At 45.1% G+C, this 6077-nt stretch overlaps 1 protein-coding gene across 1 annotated transcript in view; it reads left to right on the top strand.

Annotated features, from left to right (window-relative positions):
* The first annotated feature begins 4838 nt into the window (after positions 1–4838).
* TLN2 (talin 2) overlaps positions 4839–6077 on the top strand; it is a 284115-nt gene continuing 282876 nt past the window's right edge. Inside the window, exon 1 of the mRNA XM_011940468.1 lies at positions 4839–4956. The gene's annotated coding sequence lies outside the window, so the exon portion shown is untranslated. The remainder of the gene's footprint in view (positions 4957–6077) is intronic.

Raw genomic sequence — 6077 nt, 5'->3', positions numbered from 1 at the left:
ACCATGCCTGGCTAATTTTTTGTACTTTTTTTTTGTAGAGATGGAGTTTTGCCATGTTGTCTAGGCTGGTCTCAAGAGATGCTCCTGCTGTGGCCTCCCACAGTGCTGAGATTACAGGTGGAGCCACCATGTCCAGCTAAAAAATTGCCATTTCCTAAATGGTTACTGTATCTGACCATTTGTAATCCACTAGACTCTAGGTAGACAGGCATTCCATTTGCAAATATTGAAAGTTTTACTGCTACTGCCTTCTTTTTAGTATTTTATTTCATTTTTCTGTCTGCATTGGTTAGAGGGTAAAATAAAATATTGAATAGTAATAGCAGGCATCCTTGTCTTCTTCCTGATTTTAATGGGGCACTATGTGTAACTCACGTTTGTTTTCTCATCTCCATACATTTCTGACTTTTCTTTATAAGGAAGCATTTTGATAAGAAAGTATCAAATTAACTATAATTGGGGAAAATATTCAAGTCATATTTTGTTTTTCAAAGGATTTGGCAGTGATGTGAGATGTGCCAAGAAATGAAAAATGTTGTATGATTAATCAAAAACAGATTCATATTTGTCTCTCCTCTGAGGAATTCCCCATGTATAGGAGCACGTTAAAACATCTGAAGACTCACTGCACCACACAGAACCTCTGAGAAACGCTAGGAACACACTTTGAGCAAGCTGGCCTTATTTTTCTTGAAGGAGGGTATGAGTGGGATCAAGGGTTCTCAGCAGTGGCAGTGACCCAGGCTGGGGTGGAGTCTTGGGGTATGGAAGTCATGTTCTCCAGCAGTAGATGGAGCCACCTACGTGGGCCCTAAGGGCCAACTGGTAGGGTTGAAATTCAGAAAATCTCGACTATTTGTCAGATCCAGAGGGTCTTTGGAGGCCGCATGGAAACAGTGAATTTAGAGATGTCACGTACCAAATATAAAAGAGGAAGAGAATGACACACAAGATGTGTGATGTGATAGTGCAGGACTCTGGCACTTTTACATGGTGGGGTTCCTTATCTGTGTTACTGAAGAGTGGGCTGGCAGAGTTAAAGCCGAAGGCTTAGAATGTAACCCCAAACCTTGTCACAGCCATTCTGTCTTGCTAGTGCATTCTACTACCTGGGAACACTTTTTTTTTTTTTTTTAAAGAAGAGTCTCACTCTGTTGCCCCGGCCGGAGTGCAGTGGTATGATCTTGGCTCACTGCAACCTCCGCCTCCCTGGTTCAAGTGATTCTCCTCCCTCAGCCTCCTGAGTAGCTGGGACTACAGGCAACCGCCACATGCCCGACTAATTTTTTATTTTTGGTAGAGATGGGGTTTCACCATGTTGGCCAGGCTGGTCTCGAACTCCTGACCTCAAGTGATCCACCTGCCTTGGCCTCCCAAAGTGCTGGGATTACAGGCATGAGCCACTGCGCCCGGCTGGGAACACTTTTATTAGGTCAATTTCAAATTACTATGTGTGCCTGAAAGCCATAAGCCCTAGTACCTTTAAACGAAAGGCTTTGCGCCAGTGGTTCTTGGAGCCCTGTGTTCTGCAGAGATGCCTCAGTGGACTGCAGGGTTGCGGAGCTCCTGACCTTGTCGCCTATTTCAGCCAAAGCAGCTCTGCTTTTACACATCTCTGTTGCTTATTGGACTTCTGAGTGGAATTATATTTGAAGAAAAGACTGCTGCTAAAAATTTTGAAAGCTATCATTGTAATTCGTTTTACTAATTTAAATCATGTTTGTATGGGTGATACTGATCTTGTCTACATAACAACATTTTGTATCCCAACTCAATTGCATTTCTCAAGGAAAATTTTCTGGCGTGAGAGATTTAAAAAAGACTTTATCATCCATCTGATGTAGGTATTATAGGATTTCAAATGTGTAGGCATGTGCTTGGGTCAGTTGTGTGCATGTCTTGTTTCCTCTAGTAAATGGTGAGCTTCTTAAGGACCTGCTTGTATCTTATTTATTTTGTTTTCCATTCCTGCTCCCACCATTACCCCTGAACACCTACCACATATGTTCAGGTTGTACTTCCTGTAGAAGAGGAAAAATTATTTTCTTCTTTAACCTTCATAGATTCTTAGTTGGAACAGACTCACTGTGAGTAACAAAAGACAGATTTAACAAGAGAAAAACCGAATTATTAACATGTCTATTTCGTATATACATGGAAGACACCCAGGGATTGAGTAGTTCTCAAAGAGAGGTGGCTTTGAATTCCAGCTTAAATAGCATCTTCAACAAAGAACAGTAGGTTTTTAGAGAAGTGACAACACTAAGGAAAAGGATTTTGATTGTCTATGGGCAGCAGCTTGGGGGAAGGTAAATAACTACAGATAACGGCTAGTTAGCAAAGTTTATTCACATAGTTCCCTCTGGTACCATCTCCACGCAGATAAGTGAGAAGCATCTAAAGTGGTCAGCCGTGGTTAACCTTTGTTCTCCCTGGTGAAAGAGGGGGCAGGATACCTTTCTTCTTTGTAAACACATGTCCTGCTTTTAGGCAGATCCAAGGAGAGCAGAGAAGCTTTCCTGCATCTGCTGCTTCTTAATTGTCTTCAGCTCAATAATCCTTCATGTTTTGGGGTGGCCTATTCTGGTCTCCCACATTCCTGATTCTCTTCAAACCCCTGTGAATGAACATCTACTTTCCCTTCAGCTAGTGATGTCACTGAGAAGGCAGGAGAGGAGAAATGTAGAGGGAGGCGTCCTCCAGCAGCCTGACTTCCCTCTTGACTCTCAGTGTGCAGGCGAGTTGTTAAGAGAGCTCTAAATAGCCTCTTCTGGGGATTGCTGCATTTTAGTAGGATCACCAAAAATTGAGGTGGGAGAGCTTGCCAAGAAAACCTCTCCCAGTTCTGCGTGGGCTACAGTCTAAGTAACTGAGGCCAGCGGATGTGGACTGAGCCTAGAGGAATTGTGGTAAGGAAGCCTTGTTTCATGGTGGGATTATCGACATCGTCCCCAGTGTTCAGCTACACCCTTCCTACTCTTCATGGCCAAATTGGAGACCTGTCTCTACTAAGCAGCTTTGTTTGGCTCACAGTGAGCTGTGCTCTTTATTCTTTAGCCAGACCATGTGCATTCTATCACTAGCACTTTTTTGTGCCCGTGCCTCCCATTCTGCAACTATCTAATAGAGGTTTTTGTCTTCCATACTAGCTCTGAGATAGCACTTTTGCCATAGCACCTGACATATACTGAGTGCTTATTTTAGGCAAGGCTATTTGGTGGCAGTGGAAACCCATTCATACCAGTTTGGTAAACAAGGAAGTTTCCTGTATGCTTTTTGGAAACAAAGGGCCTTGGGGATCACCAGAACTGGGGACTGAGGCACTGAAGGTGCTCTCCTGGGCTCCCACATACCTGGTCCCTCTTTTGGGAGAGGGGTGTGCTTTATCTTCTCATTATCTAGATGAACTTGCAAGGTCATGATTACCTCCCAGTTTCCAGTAACCCTCTGTGGCTGTCCTAATCTTTGTGACTTCATAATCTTCCAACCACCGAGTAGAGTTCCACCAAATAGGATGGCTCAGTTACTAGGAAGAATTCCACTGGCCAGAAGTGGCCTATTTGATCAAGACCACACCAGTATTAGATCTCTGGCCTGGGAATGGATTAACTGCTGTAGGGTCAGGGCTCTACCCCTACCCAGATGGCTTTGGGGGAGTGGGAAGGTAGGGCAGGTCCCTGGGGACCAAAGGCAGCTCTTTTGGGCTGGGCAGACCACAAAACACATCTCTTACATTATTTAAGTATTTGCTAGATAAAATGATTCATCCTGTTTTCCAACTGTAATACTGTGTTTTTATTTTTATTTATTTATTTTTTCAGACAGAGTCACACTATGCTGCCCAGGCTGGAGTGCAGTGGCCTGATCTCAGCTCGCTGCAACCTCTGCCTCCTGGGTTCAAGTGATTCTCCTGCCTCAGCCTCCCGAGTAGCTGGGATTATAGGCGCCTGCCACCATGCCCAGCTAATTTTTGTACTTTTGGTAGAGACGGGGTTTCATTATGTTGGCCGGGCTGGTCTCGAACTCCTGTCTGCAAGTGATCCGCCCACCTTGGCCTCTCAAAGTGCTGGGATTACAGGTGTGAGCCATCATGCCTGGCCAATACCCTATGTTTTGATGTGAAATTTTTCTTTGCCTCCTGTCTTTAGTTAAGAATGACTAGGCATTCTAAAGTATGTCTTCACCTGTCTGGACAATGCCCCTGCCCTGCTCCTCAGCCCTTCTTTGGGGTTGGACTGTGCCTGAATCACATAATGAAGGCTGCCAGAGAGGAGGGCAGCTCTGCAGGTGACGAGACTTGAGGACAGTGTGTCACCCCTTCCCACTCATTGAGTGTGCAGAACTGCAACCGAGGCAGCTGGAGCCAGGAGGCAACGAGGGTGCTGCAGACACAGCCTGAAAAGTGGTGCTGGCTTGCGTGGCTCTTTCCAGAGAGAAAAAATGATTTGCCTTTCCATTTGTACAGAATGTCGCTGCTTCCCATTCTTCCTCTATACAGAAGGAAAGGGAAAAGAAATCATTATTCCCAAACAAGACGGAAGAAAGAGAACTAGCCCCATTCAGGGAAGTCAAGTTTCTGGCTGGGCTGTGCTTTGCAACTTCATTAAACCCATGTGTTATTTTGAGTGGCGGGAATAATAGGACTTGCACCTAATCAAGGAAAGGAATTCCAAACAAAAGCTTGGGTGGGGTTTCCTGGGCAGAAGCGTGATATTGTAATAAATGGGAAGCAGGGTTCTACAGTCCAATCTCTGGTCTGATTACACAAATTACAGCAAAGGGCCTGTTTTCAAAGGAATGTAACACGCCCCACCGAGGCCCCTCCCCAGCGGGTGTGTCTTCATTTCCTCAAACTCCCTCCTTAACAGCTAACGCCTCTGCCAGAGGAGCTGAGGGCCCTATGCGGAATAATTAAGATGCCTTCTTTAGGGTCTCTGCCTTGGGGCCATTTTACAGGTGAGTTTACCTTATGCTCAAATCCTTTAGGGACTCCTGTGGCTAAATTCTCTGCCCTTCTCTTGCCTTACTGAACAGAAAGTGAATGCAGGAACCTGACCTTCCAGTCACAATTGCGAACATTTCCAAGCACTAATGAGCCAAGCGCTTTATATGGAGTTGAGGAAAGCATTTAGATGAAGGGTCTCTCTCTCTCTCTCTCTCTCTTTTTTTTTCTGCAAAAGGTGTATCATCCCTTGCCACTGTGCCTGATCGCCTGCTGCTGTCGTTGGTCTTCAGATGCCCACCCCGGCCTCCTCCTTCCCTTTCCGACTCCTTAGGCTCAGCCAGTTGAGCCACTGAGGAATTCTCCCTGCTGCTTCCTCTTGCAGTATCCTGCTCCCTACCCCACTTGTTCTTTGCTTTCTTTCCCATCTTTCCCATCTTCAGATGTTAACATCCTCTCCTCACGAAAGCTCCCTGTCCTTATCCTTCCTGGACTGTCCCTGAGTCTCTTTTAGATCCCTGGAGCACCCTGGGTTCACGTTTTGAGTTATTATCTCACCCAGTATTAAATGATACCTTTGCTTTTTTTTCCTTTTTAACTTATAAGCTCCTCGAAGTCTAGAACTGTCCATCTTCAAATTCGCCATACCTGGCACATAATAGATACACCCGAATAGTTTGGAGATACTGTCTCTTAAACAAATTATATATTCTGAATTTATTTTTTACTACAGCCAATTTATGCCCCATAATAGAAGATGTATTTCTATTATAGCCCTATCTATGTAGTATTAAAAATGTTTTATACCATTTTGGTTTGTTTTTACCCGTATATCTTGCTGCCTTGTCTCTGTTTGACTTTAAGATGCAAGGAGCCCAGTAACTGTGCAGCAACGCATCACAGGACAGTTGCCTGACACCTTGGCATCCTGGGTTGTGGCCCTCATCCTTCGCTGGGGACGTGTTCAGGTTACTGCAGAATCTGAAGGGCAAGATGAAATCGTACAGGTGCTGGTGCCTACCTCCTCCTTGCCTGTCTGATGCAGCTTCCCTCTGCTCCCTCTTGGCTCTGCCCCTTCCAACCTTCCTGAACATCTCTCCCCCCTTCCTTCCTTCCTTCCTTCCTTCCTTCCTTC

The sequence above is a fragment of the Colobus angolensis genome, unplaced genomic scaffold (assembly GCF_000951035.1).
Source record: "Colobus angolensis palliatus isolate OR3802 unplaced genomic scaffold, Cang.pa_1.0 Scaffold19, whole genome shotgun sequence".
In the NCBI taxonomy this organism is placed as follows: Eukaryota; Metazoa; Chordata; class Mammalia; order Primates; family Cercopithecidae; genus Colobus; species Colobus angolensis.
This window is presented reverse-complemented; position numbering and strand designations above follow the sequence as displayed.